Source organism: Nematolebias whitei, chromosome 20, assembly GCF_014905685.2.
Source record: "Nematolebias whitei isolate Nwh7 chromosome 20, NemWhi1, whole genome shotgun sequence".
In the NCBI taxonomy this organism is placed as follows: Eukaryota; Metazoa; Chordata; class Actinopteri; order Cyprinodontiformes; family Rivulidae; genus Nematolebias; species Nematolebias whitei.
Window position 1 is genome coordinate 20349034 of NC_056517.1, and position 14657 is coordinate 20363690.

A 14657-nucleotide genomic window follows, 5' to 3' on the forward strand; every position below is an offset into this window, starting at 1 on the left:
CCTTTTTTGTTGTTATATACCTGGATGACTGAGAAAACAAACTTTGTGTTCTCTAATAGCATAAAAACAATACGCCGAACAGCAGCACGGACATGAGTCTGTGTGAAAAGACGAGCACGAATGAACACAACATGAAACAGATCAGCACAAACATGAAACAGATCAGCAGCAACATGAAACAGATCAGCAGCAACATGAAACAGATCAGCAGCAACATGATTATCCTGGTTAGATATTCATAAGGCTGCACAAACTCAAGTTCATGTTGCTGTTTGACGTATTGTTTTGATTGTTTACTGCTATTAGTGCTTCGTGTATTATTAGTAGATGTTTTTTAGTTGATATTTTTCTTAATTCATATCTTAGATCTTATTACTGTTTTTATTTTACATTTTGTTCTGTGTAACTGGCACCCTGTGTACATAATTTCATCCCAATTCAGTATTTATTCAACATTTTACTTTTTTACTTTAAAAATAAAATAAAATTAAGTCCTTATCGGCACAAAAAGTGATGTGGAACATGTTGCATCTGTTCTTACCAAGCACAGACGGCTGCAGCGTTGTGCTGCTCAGTGAGGTGCAGCTGGGCTGTGATGGAGCTCTGTCAGGTGCAGACTCTGCTGATGGAGCAGGAGCAGAAGCCGGGAGGCTTGGGGGGTTTAATGTGGAGTTTAGAGATGAACCGTCATGCGCTGAAATACGTTCTGGATAAAATACTGTACAGTGAGAAACGGGACCGGAGGACAGTTAGCGTTTATGCAAATTAGCTTAGCATCGTAGCACCGACGTTGTCCTATTATGGCGTCAGCCTCTTTTGTTAGTTAAAAATATGTTCAGAACCGATTGGATGAGTAACTTAAAATATGTTTAAAGTTAGAAAACACTCACCATCTTCTATAAATGATTCAAGTAGAGCAGTGGCCATGTCCAAACCACCCTCCAATCGCTCCATCTAGCTAGCTTTGACTTTTTTCGTCAGCCACCAAGCACAACAACACCTGCACTTCTGCATTTGACCACAGCTTTGATATTATTGTTTTTGTATAGCTTCAAAATATTAAAAGATACGCTCCTCGCGTTATCGCTAATGGCAAGCGGTAGAGAAAAAATGGCGGATCGGGTTGTTTGGAAAGACTCCACAGGCTCCTCCCCCTGACCAATCAGTGACCGACAGTGTTTCTGACGTCACGGCTCGGCTCGCTTGGACCCCTTGAGAAGCCGGGCCAGAATTTAGGGAGGCGAGCCGGTTCCAGGAACAGTGGAAAGACCTCAAACGCGCGTGAACCCGGAAATATCCGACCCGCGCCGTGATAGTGGAAAAGGGGCAAAAGAGAGAAATGGAGGGCTGCATCCCAGGCTTACAGAGAAAGAAAAAAGATGCCAAATGCTGTTTTAGACATAACACCGCCATCCATGGAGGGCATTCTGCCAGTCTTGGTTGATTTAGAAAGAGCACAAGAGCCCGAAAATGCCGACCCCATCCCAATAAAGCAGGATTTTAATCCACCCACATCCTCCACTCCAAAAAAGAAAAAGAGAAGGAATACACCAGGAAAATATTGTAAAAGACTGCAGAAACAGAAAAATGAACTGAAAAAACAGGTCACACATCTAAAGAAACTACTAATTAAGATGAAAAAACTAAATGATAAATTTAGAAAAAATGAAAAGAGAAGGCAAGGCAAAAAACAAGCCTAAGTGAAAAATTCAAGCCAAGGGAGTCCAAAAAACTGTTGACAGAGAGGAAGCGGGCAGTTGTCAACTTTCTGTCCATAGATGAAAATAGTTGTCTCCTATCAGGGAAAAGAGACACCATCACCAAAAATAAACAAAAAATGCAGAGAAGAGTTTTAACAAAGCCGCTCATTGAGCTCCATTCACAGTATCAAACAGAGGTGGAACCACATCTTTCCATATCATACAGACAATTTGCAAGAAAACGTCCTTTCTTTATTACTGAACCAAAGACCAGGGATAGAGATACCTGCGCTTGTATGGAACATGAAAATATCCATCTTTTGGTCAGCAAACTATTTAAAAGAGGATTGCTGAAGACAAACAGCATTTCAGAATTATTGAAAATTATCGTATGTGACCCTAAAAGCAAAGCATGCATGGATCGTGTTTGTGTAAAATGCTGCTTTGATGAAATTGAATTACCTGACACAGACTGCAGAGATTTCTTGGGAACAATAGGAAAGGGTTACATCAACAAATGGTGAGAAAACCTTTGCAAATGTTTTTTTTTTTTTTTTAAACTACACAGGGACAATCCAGGACTTAAAAGAACTATTTCAGAAAAAGCTTCAAGCACTTGCCATTCATCAGTTTAACTGGATCCACCAAACAGAACAGTTCCGTGACCTAAAGCAAAATCTGACTGAATCAGAAGCTGTTCTACATATTGACTTTTCTGAAAATTATGCATGCAAGATGAGCACAAAAATACAGTCTTATCATTTTGGAGGCAGCCGAAAACAGGCCACAATACACACCACTGTCCTCTACAAAGCCCACAGCACCAAATCATATGCCACAGTGTCAAACAGCCGTCGCCATGATGAGCAAGCAGTTTGGGCACACCTGGAGCCAATACTGAAAGAGCTTCGCGAAACCAGTCCATAAATTACAGTTCTTCATATTATCAGTGATGGACCTGTTATACAGTACAGGAACAAATCAAACTTTTACCTCCTTAGTACTGTGCCTTTCCTGACTGGGTTCAAGCATGCGACATGGAACTACTCAGAAAAGTGCCATAGAAAGGGTGCCCCAGATGGCATTGGTAGCGCTGTAAAGAGGGATGCTGATCTCTACATTAGACATGGTGGTGAGCTGCAGACACCACTCGACTTGTATAGGATGCTGGCCAAGAAATCTGGGTCAAATATTACTTACCACTGGATAAACGACGAGAGCATACAGAAGTATGATGAGCTGATTCCAGAAAATGTAACTGCTGTGAAAGGAACCTTGAATATACACCAGATGTTATCTTCATGTACAGCCCAGATCAGTCACAGGGAAGTGTCATACTTCTGCAAGCATGCAGTAATGAAAATATGCCTTTGTTACCAGCCCGGAAAAGTCAACCTGAGAGAAACCATGTCCCACACTGAAGCTGCACCAAGCAATCCTGAACCATTAAAGGAACAAACCAGTCTTCAAGACTTACGTGGCAAGTTTGTGATTGTGAGCTATGATGAGCTACCATATGTGGGTAATTCAGGATGTGGAAGAAGTCCAAGTCAGCACCATGCGACAGTCTGATGACAAGAACTTGTTCACATGGCCACAAACTCCAGATGTAATCTTTTACTACAAGAAAGATGTATACACTGTCATTTCAGAACCTGAGCCAGCAACCTCACGGAGTTCCAAGTTGAACAGTCAAGACTGGGCAAAGTTCACAAATGCCTGGTTCTAAAACTGCTTGAAAATAAGCATTCCCCATTGTTCACACGAACAGTTAAAGACCCAGGAGTAATATGGTTTGGAAGTTCACTCATATCTTTTCCGTTTTGAAAGAAGCACACATTTGGGGAACTTGATAACATTATTTACCATACATGATTTTGCTTAAAATAATAGGACTTAAAACTGAATATTGTCATTAATGCACTTACATTTGGGAGATTGAAAATGTCTGTTTTTATTAAGTTCTTTAAATAAACTTAAAAAGTTCAGAAAATAATCTACATTCAGATGTTATGTGGGATGTTTGAAATGTTTATTACAAAGTTGATGATTACTGCATTTATTTTTATGAAAATTAAATTGGCGTTTAATTTGTATTGTTTTTTTGTAATGTAATGTTACTGGATGTAATTCTATTTTTATGTATTAAAAGGATTTTGACAGTTTACTGGCCTACATTTATTATATAAATAATTTGGTGCGACCACACATCATGGGGTGCGAGCAATTAAATAAGTAACTGTATTGAATTCAAAATAGAATATTTAGTTTCTGGAACAGAAATATTAACTACTGATGCAGTATCCTCAAGTGACTGGTGGTTTTTTTTTGTTTGTTTGTTTGTTTTTTTATGGTTTGATGAAATGGTGAAGAAAAACAGTTGTCAAGACTTAATTATAAATGGAACTGGAACTTTTTTTTTTTTTTGGGGGGGGGGGGGGGGGACTGTCATAATTGCCAGAAAAATACAAAGAAATTTAAAAACTTTATTTCTAAACACCTTAAATAAAAGGAAACTTATTTAAAAAAATGGTTTAGTACATCAAGGAAAATACCTTATTTTAAGATAAATCACATTCGCACCACAACATTTTTTACGACCACAGCTGAATCACATTGATGAAAAACCTCTGAAAATGTCTCATTTTAATTTTTAATTATGAGTTCTGTGTGCACAACATTTCAAATGTTTTAGTAATTGCAATGAATATACCTATTTTTTATTATTTTTATTTTAGCCTGGTGGAAATCCTTATACGTCAATGACCCTTGTGTATCTGGATTTGTATATTCTTGCTAACCCCCCAAATCTGCCCATCATCTGAGGCGAGTTTAGATTGAGGCATTCGGGAGGTAGAAGTTATGAGAAAGGTGCAGACTCACCGACTTGGGAGTCAGGTCTTTGAAAGCAGCATAAAATCCAGTTTGCGAGACATGAAGAAATTGTTTAAAAGAAACATATTACTGGTTAGCAATCTAGCATTTAGTAGGCTCGGATGTAGAGTGGTACCCTCACAGACAGGTGGGGAGCTTTGGTGCAATGGTCGGAGGTATCCGAAATCCACAGTGCGGCATCCTCCTATGCGCTTGTGCAGCGGGGCCTACAGAGGCAGATGGCGCAAACTGGCATCTACTGTATGTGCATGGGTGCCACAGGCTGGATCTACCATGCACTCCTTGGGTTACAGTACCAGAAAATCTCCAGTAAGCCTTGGCTCTTACCAGGGCGCCTCCACATTTTCCGCGTCCGCTGCTCCACCTCTTTTGCCCACAGACAGGTAAGTGCCACAGCTCAGCTGGCATAGAGATAAGATGAGGAGGGAGACTGAATGTTTGATCCTCAAAGTTTTTGTTTAGGGAAGACTCAAAGCATTGATTTAGATCAGTGATCCTCACTATTTTTTTTCAAAAGAGCCATATTGACAGATCAAAGTCAAGGGGAGAGCCGCAATATCACCCCAAGTCACTCAAATAAAAGAAAAAAATTAAACAACCCACCTATGAACAAAAAAGAAACACATCCAACACATGATCAGTTTAAAAAAAATGTACCTTAGTACTGAGATGCACAGAAGCTGTGGTGCATGTTCTTGACTTTCTTCATGTTGGATTTGTAATAGACCTTTTTCACGCTTCTGGGTTTTAAAGCGGATGTGGTGTTAAACAACTTCTGGTGGCTATAGCGTTAGCATTAGACTGTGACGAAAATGGTTCAGTCTCTGCGTGGTTTCTTTTGTTCAGTTCCTGGTTGTTCTTGTGGGGCAAGAAAACAACCATATCTGTCCTACCATGCTTTTCACAACGTACCCAGATCAAAGGAGGCAGTGGATCCAAGCGATCAAAAGAGATGACGGTCCCAACTTCTGCATAAAGCCAGGGAGCACTTGTATGTAGCCGGCATTTCTATCAGGAGGATTTTGTCCACGGATCCACCACCAGCTGCTTTAAAAGTTGAGCTGTTCCTTCACTCTTCACCTGGAATAATTTCACTGCACCAGCTAAAAAGGGAGTCTGCTTTTTGAGGGCTCAGAAACAGCAGCTTGTCCTCTCACAGAAAGCTAGCCAGGCTGAAGCTGCTACTGGAGTCCACGTGAAACTCACTTCACCTGGTGGCACATCCACCCACAGGTAACTATCACATTAAGATGGTACATTATAAACTTGTCATGTAAGTCCTGGAGAGATCAAGTTACATGCACTGACTCACAAAATGTATTGATCTTCACGGAAATAATGTCAACAACAATAATAATAATGTGAATAAGCTCAATAATTGAAATGATCTTGCTAACCGTATTTTATTTTGTGGTATTACAGGTGCACTCCCAGCTGTCCTCATTCTGCTCAGTCCTGCGTTGGTGGACTCTCACTCCTGCTTGAGTCACCATAATTAGGCAGTGTCTTACCTGAGAGAAGATTGGCTGGCTGAACTAAAGGCTGGGGCCATTTTCAACTATTTTTATATGTGAATGTGAGGCCCATGTTTGTTTTGTAATTCTTAAATATTATTCATATTTATTTTTGTTTACTTAATTTCATATTTATGATCCAGGTTGAAGGCAGCAGTCCAGTCTCGTGTAGGTTCCGTTCCACTCGTGTCTCGTGCATCACAGCTTGTGGGTGAATTTCTGCTCATGTTACCTTGAACCATCCTTTTGTCTTTTAGTTGATTGACCACTGGAAAGCCTCTGCCTTGGCTGAATATTTATTATAAGAATCATTATTGCCTCCATTAGAATAGATTTTTAACTTAGTGTTAATAAAATTTATATTGTATCTTGGAACAATCTCCTGCTTACTTGTAGACAAACCCAAGTGTCTTTTCTGTGTATAAATTATGTCCTTGGATGAAAGTCCTAAGGTGGTGTTGCAGTAAGTTTATAAAATAAAAATAACATCCACACCCAAGCTTGTTACATATTGTTCTAGTGTTATGTAATTAGTTATTTAAAGGGTTTGAATTATTTTAAACATTCTTCAATTAAAACACACTTGAGCAGCATACTGTACTGTTTTTTATTTAATTTGTGGATTGATTCAGTTGTATTGAAAGGAAAACAAGTGTAATTTACAATATCTAGTAAAAAAACAACAAAAAAACTTAACTATTTAACATTTTAACTGTACACTATAAATTGATAGTGGATTATAGATGTTTTCCCAAAATTATGCTATTTTAAAGAAATTGGCACATTTATGTATTTTTCATGAGTAACTACTATTTACAGTATTTACAGTGATTCACAGCTTGAGACTGAATATTAAAAATATGAAGGAACAAAAGTGTGATTTGTACATTTTATGATTCTTACTGCATTGATATAAACACATGGATGAAGGTGTTGAAGTAAAACATGTCAGCAGACTCCACACTTCTTCTGCAACACGGAAACAGCTCGCAGTAAGCCTTGGTTGTAGAAGATGTACTCCTGCAGAACATCTGGACTGCTCCCTGGTTCTGGTCTCTGTTTCATAAGACGTTTCCAGTGACACTTGCAGAGACTGAAGATGTGTGAAGTGTGGACACAAAACATGGGAAGACTGCAGCATCGGAGGAAGAGCAGGGAAGTGTGGAGCAGAATGATGCTACACAGGACTTCTCAGGTGGGCACTGGTAAGACATCTGTGAGCCCTGTGGCACAGGCCCAAATCTGGATGGTACCAGCTCCAAAGCTTAGAGACCATCTAGGACAAGAGCGATAAGTGGTTGGTACTTCAGCTGACGTAGTTTTTCTCCTGCTGTCACCCAGTGAGATCTAAAACAGATAACTGTTTTTAGCACACATACTTGTTATAACATATTTAGCTTTAAACAAGTAATAGATTCTAGTTTGAAGATGAGCTGAAACGTCAGCAGAACAAAACAGACTTTGCTGCTACTACAACAGAAGACAAACTAACCACTGAACAGGAAGATGTTACTGTAAGCTCTCAGTAGTACATAAGTTGTCCATCATATGTCAAAGTTTTTCAGCTGTCATAAATGAATAGGAACTCTAATGAACATGAGCCAACCGGCTTTCTGACTGTTACAAACCTGCAGTCTGTGTGGTTCCTTATTTTTCTTCATGGATCTGAAGCATCTAGCTCTGACAACTACCTGTCCCTCGACAATATTTGACCTGTAGTTATGCAGAAGCACAATTTGAACATCAAGCATCATAGCATCTTACATCTAGTACGTTTTCTTTCACAAATTGTAATGGCAAACACATATCAGAATGTTAAAATATCAGTTAAAAGTTTATACCACATCTGTCTCAAATATTCCAAATAATTTAGCACACTAAATTAGGCTTTATTGCAATGTTTATGTACTTCATATGTTGTAGCTAATGGTTAGCTCGCTAAGCGACGTCTTTTCTTACCTTGATAGCTGTGGATATATTCTTCATGGAAGAACTTTTATCCTTTCTCAAGTTTATTGATTCGAGAATTCACCACTGCGATTTCCTCCACATCAGCGAAAGAAAAGCCTGGCATTTGCATAGACTCGCGAAAGCCGGAAGTAACCCAGCACCATGAGACGCTACTTCCAGTTGTCGTGAAAAAGGTCTATTTGTTGTTGCAACCATAGTGAGGCATTCAAGATGGGCATGGGTCAGTCGGTTACTCTGGTTTTGCTAGATAGTGTTCATGGTTGAAAATGTTGACTCACAGGTGTATAAATTTCAGCTTTCAGCTATTACCCCAATCCCATGAAGAAAACAAGTCAACAACAATGAATACCAAAATCCATGCTCAAAAATGAATATGCTGTAATATGTGTACGGATGAAGATACCCCCATCACATTTCCGCCTGCCCCCTCATGTAACCATGCCTAGAACCGGCCCTGTAAGATGCTCCTACTTCCTTTACTGCAGATGACAGCAGGTGCGGAGATGTGTGCGGCCAGTAGCTGATACATCTGAGATTAACAGGACATTTTTTTACGTCTTTTGATCAGCGGGTCAGTGGGCGCGCGCAGCCGGTGATGATCAGCTGATCCATCCAAGATTACAGAGAGGTTTTTTTTACGTCTTTTGACCAGCGGGTCAGCAGCGGCGTGCGGCCAGTGATGATCAGCTGATCCATCTGAAATTGCAGGGAGTTATTTTAACGTCTTTTGACCGGCGGGTCAACGGACACACGCAGCCGATGATCAGCTGATCCATCTGAAGCTTAAAAGGACTTTTTTTTTTTTTACCTCTACCGGCTGGTCAGACTTGCCTCCTCCTCAACAAGTACATTAATAATTATTCGTAAAACCGCATCAAAGAAGTCCGAGCCAATATGCGCAATTATTGCACAATGCACCAGCACATTTTAAAAATGTATTGGCTGTGCTGGTGTATTGCTGTAACCTGTCACAAGAGCCACCAATAAAGCATGGTGAGCTGCATGTGGCTCAGGAGCCGCGCAATGAGTATCCTTGATTTAGATCAATAAGTGCCTGCCGGTCCAACAGTAACAGTCCACAGATATCTTGGCACAATATATAAAACAATACAGCCATAAGTAACAAATCTGACAAGGTGGGTAGATGACTGCCGGTACACGCTGGCGCCATCTTGCCACACCCACCACCCACATTCTTCTTACAATAAAGGTAAGATAAAACATATTTTTAATTTATTTAAAAAGAAAGGAGTATAGAGTTGATTAAAGCATAATTAGATGCCTTTAAAAAAATGCTAATTTGAAATATAAGCTTCTATTTTGGGTTCATATATTTGAGCAACCAATTCCAGTGCCTCACCCTCACAAATCTCACCCCACATCTCTGCTCAGATTCAACATTCAGTAACATTTGTCAAATTCTGCAAAACTGACATCAAATGTGGCTGCTCCACCCGTGCGACAGCGCGTGCATGTGCAGGGAGGAGGAGAGGTCAAGCAGCAGCCATAATCATGCAAAAATGCTGCAGGTGTGACAAATTGACAACATGCAAATATCAAAACAGACTAAACTTGGACACCGTTTGCCAATGGGAGGAGAAGGGGGTACTTGCACCTCATTTCCATTTGGTTCTTTTCCATCCGAGCAGAACCGAGAGCAGCTTGATCCAAAGGATGTGGTTACAAAATGACTGATGGGCCGGAGTGAAACGTTAGCTGGCCCGGATGCGTGCAGCCAGTTCACAGACGTGGGTAGTAAACACCAAACTCCCTCAGAAAACTAGTTTGAGTTTCACTTAGCAACACATGCGCATTTCTTTAAAAATATAATTAGTGTACAGAAAGATGGGTGAAAGTCTCTGGGTAAATTCGGCGTGTAGGCGATCCAGTATACAAACGGTATTTTTAATCTGAGAGCTGCTCTCATCACAACACACACTATGCTGAGGTGAAGCTATTCTACAAGTTATTGTATATCAGTAATTATTATTTGGAGTAACAATATAACCCAGCCGAATGTAAGCCACGATAACAACGTTTCATTTAATATGATTGTTAGAAATACATTCTGTATATATCTGCGGGTCGGGGGGAACATAAAAAAGGATGTAATTTAATAGGAATTTGGTCTCTGCTCCACTGAACAGAATGATGCTTCGCAAGGCTAAAGCTAACCTGGCTAGCTCCATCGGCAATCTTTAACCTTCAGCTGACAGAAGCGCGTCCATAAACAGTGGCAGGCACATACTTCAAGTTTAAAAAAAGAGAGAGACCGCCATTCTCCCACTAGCTTCACCTTCTAATACCCTGTCCGGGAAGTGTCACGGTGTTTCCCGAAGCTTTAATGCAGGCAGGAGGCAGCTGGCTCGGCTGTAAATTGGGGGGGACCGCTGGAATTGTTGCAGCAGATGCAACCTCAGCCTCTCTCTGCTCCCAAACAGCAGCTCGCCGCATGTGTCGTGACATAAACACACACAAACGCACCCGCGTGCGTAAATAATCCAAACACATGTCTAAATGTTTAGCGTGGCTCGATTTGGAGACACTTTTACCTGTTAAATGCGTTGTTCCGTTCGCGCCTCGTCCCCAGCAGTGAAGCCGCTGCTCTGGACTGACTGAATGGATCAACACACACACACACACACAGTTGTCGAGTTGTTTGGGAAACTGAAGTACCCAGAAATAATAATCCCATTTGCTCTCGTGGAGGATGTGCAGGTTTTATAACGACACACACATCAGACGTTATGCATTTATTTTGAATGAAAACACTTCATTATCTTCAATATCTGCTCTTTTTGCATGAACCCTGAAAATGTATACATTGCAATTAGCTGCAACTAGCAGAGCCTACATACACACAATTTACATGTTAAAAATGTTTATTGCAAATTCATCAGTCAAAATTATTCAACCAGCTAAAAAGTCTAAGTTATTGACCGACTTCAGATCTAGTTTAGATCATTACTTATAAACTATATATTTTCCTTGTCTATCATTTAGCTGTTTTACATGATGGTTCAATGAAATTAACATTATTTATCAATTCCATTAATTTATTGTAAAAAGATTAGAAATCATTTGTGACACAGATCCAGTTGGGTTTGAGGTTAATCAAATGGTTGTCTTGTGACTGTGAGCTGGTGTCCTGTTTGTTCCACGTCACAGATGCAATCAGTGGACGGAATAGGGACTGTCTTATTTAACTCTACAGTTGATACCTTGACCTAAGTGTATCACAAACTAGAAGCTTGCACATAAATATGTTTAAGATTTAAATAATGAAACTATAATAGTAAAAGGAGCTAAATAAACAAATCAACATTAAATCATGAGTATCTGCATTAAGTGCATAACAGATTATAAAGTCAGAAGTGAACAATGCCCTAGAGACCATCACTGCTTGATGCCCTCAAAAAGTTCTACGCACGCTTTGAAGACCTGAACAGACCACCCAGCACCAGACTCACCTCACCACCGGATGAAGAGCTTCTCAGCATGACCTCAGCAGAAGTAAGGAGTACTTTCAGGAGGATTAATCCTCACAAAGCAACCGTCCCAGACAACATCCCCGGGAAGGTGCTGATAGGCTGTGCTGACCAGCTCTGCAAGGTTCTGGCTGACATCTTTAACTCCTCCCAGCTGGCGACAGTTCCCACCTACTTGAAGACCACAGACATCATCCCAGTCCCAAAGAGCTTTACAGTGACTGGTCTGAATGACTACTGGCCAGTGGCCCTCACCCCGATAGTCCCTAAATGCTTCAAAATACTGGTCATGACTCACATCAAAACAATTAAATTCAATTCAGTTCAGTTTATTTATAGTGCCAAATCACAACAAAGTTGTCTCAGGGCACTTTACAAAAACATTCACAGACATAAAAGCCAATTAGTAAAGTTCTCTATCAAAGGAGGCCAGCAGACAAGTTGAATCTTGGCTTCGTTGCAATCGCCCATCCTGAGCAAGCACAGTGGCAACAGTGGAAAGAAAAAATCTCCCCTTTTTAAAAGGAAGAAACCTCTAGCAGAACCAGGCTCAGGACAAGTGGCCATCTGCTTTGACCGGCTGGTTTGAGAGGACAGGAAGGAGCGACAGACGAACACAGAATGGTAGGTCCAGATATAGGTCCAGGTGTACCTGAAAGACAAAAAAACCACATGTTAAAGATAGAAAAAATGATTACAAATGTTGAGCAGAGTAAGTAAAGACGGTAGCAGAGTGAAAAGTGTGATCAGTTTGTCCTCCAGCAGTCTAAGCCTATAGCAGCATAACTATGTGACAGCTCAGGAAACCCAAGTCAACCCTAACTATAGGATTTAGCAAAAAAGAGAGTCTTAAGCCTAGTTTTAAAACTGGATAATGTGTCAGCCTAACGGACAGAGATTGGAAGTTTGTTCCACAAGAGAGGAGCCTGATAACTGAAAGCTCTGCCTCCCATTCTGTTTTTGTAAATTCTAGGAACCACAAGTAAACCTGCAGCCTGAGAACAAAGTGATCTGTTGGAAAAATATGGAACAATAAGATCTGTAATATAAGATGGAGCCAGGTTGTTGAGAGCTTTGTAGGTTAGAAGTAAGATTTTGAATTCTATTCTGGATTTGACAGGGAGCCAATGGAGAGAAACTAAAACTGGAGAGATATGATCGTTCCTACTAACTCCAGTTAAGACTCTGGCAGCAGCATTTTGGATCCACTGAAGACGTTTTAAAGAAGTATTTGGACACCCAGATAATAAACCATCGCAATAGTCCAGTCTAGATGTGACAAATGCATGGACCAGTTTTTCTGCATCATTTTTAGATAAGATTTTTCTAATTTTAGTGATATTACGCAGGTGGAAGAAGGCAGTTCTAGTAACAATTTAATGTGGAGGATAAGACATGTCCTGATCAAAAATAACACAAAGATTTTTAACATTAGAGCTGGAGGACAGATTAATGCCATCTAAAGAGGGAAAAGACTGAAAAATGTATTCCTAAGGTGCTCAGGTCCAAAAACAAAAACCTCAGTCTTGTCTGTGTTTAAAAGGAGAAAATTAAGGGTCATCCAGGTTTTTATGTCTTTAAGACATGCTTGTAGTCTAAGTAGCTGATTGGATTCATTGGGTTTAATGGACAAATATAATTGTGTGTCATCAGCATAACAATGAAAATATATCCCATGCTGTTTAATAATTTTACCTAATGGAAGCATATATAAAGTAAAGAGTATTGGCCCAAGCACTGAGCCCTGAGGAACTCCATGACTAACTTTGGTGTACTTTGTATGAAGAAGATTTATTATTTACATTTACAAACTGGAATCTATCAGATAGATATGATTTAAACCGTTTTAGAGCTGTTGCTGTAATTCCAACATCATATTCAAGCATCTGTAGTAAAATATTGTGATCAACTGTATCAAATGCAGCACTGAGGTTTAACAGGACCAGTATAGACACAATCCATTGTCTGAGGCCATGAGAATATCATTAGTGACTTTTACTAGTGCTGTTTCTGTGCTATGATGAGCTCTAAACCCTGACTGAAACTCTTCAAACAGATTATTTCTTTGTAGATGTTCACACAACTGACCTGCAACTATTTTCTCTAGAATTTTTGAGATGAAAGTTAGATTAGATATAAGTCTATAGTTGGCCAGAATTTCTGAATCAAGGTCAGACTTCTTAAGTAAAGGTTTAATTACAGCAACCTTAAAGCGCTGTTGTACATAACCATTCATTAAAGACAAATTAAGTAGATCCAAAATGTGGACATTTATTAGGGGAAATACCTCTTTAAACAGTCTGGTTGGGATGGGATCTATAGCAGACATGTGGATGGTTTGAATGAGGTTATTATTTTTGACAATTCAGAGAGCTCAACAGGACAAAAACAGTCCAAACATAAATCAGGCTCTAGTGAAATTTTTAAAGTTGCCTCTGTAGAGGGATATGGGGCTGGATATATATTGTAAATTATCAGTTATGAGTTAAGCTCATAAGATATGCATTTATTATGCAAATAACCTCATTGTTTGGGCACCACCTCTTTTGAGAGGAAAATTAAGTCTCTAACCCCAAATTAAATGTAAACTAAAACGTGAGTTCTTTCTCGTGTTTAAAGGGCATCAAATCAGATAATACACAAAGATATGCCAAAATAATCACACATTTAGTTGATTTTATGCATTTTATTACAAAAATAATAATCTGTGATATATCTGATGAAGATTATGCATGACTAAAGTTAACTGAATAACAAAATTCATTCAACCTTTATTTAAACAGATAAATCACATTGAGCCTCAAAGACTCGTTTACAAGTGAGACCTGTTTGGACAGACAAAAAACAGTGGTTAACTGGACACATGTAGGAAATTGGAGGCGAAAAAAATTCCTATCAGACTTTTTTCTTGGCTGAGAAAAACCCCTAATGTTGGAAAAACACTTCGCACAAACAAGCACATATTTACGTAGACATTCTGCAGAGCATAAGAAGGAAGAGACGAGACCAGTCAACAACGCCTACAGATGCTCTCGAGGTCACTGTAATCAGTCAATGTCCTCCGGTGAGATCCATAAACATTCTCGAGG

At 39.7% G+C, this 14657-nt stretch overlaps 1 protein-coding gene across 1 annotated transcript in view; it reads right to left on the reverse strand.

Annotated features, from left to right (window-relative positions):
• jcada (junctional cadherin 5 associated a) overlaps positions 1–10709 on the reverse strand; it is a 235211-nt gene extending 224502 nt beyond the window's left edge. Inside the window, exon 1 of the mRNA XM_037694435.1 lies at positions 10633–10709. The gene's annotated coding sequence lies outside the window, so the exon portion shown is untranslated. The remainder of the gene's footprint in view (positions 1–10632) is intronic.
• Positions 10710–14657: the final 3948 nt, after the last annotated feature.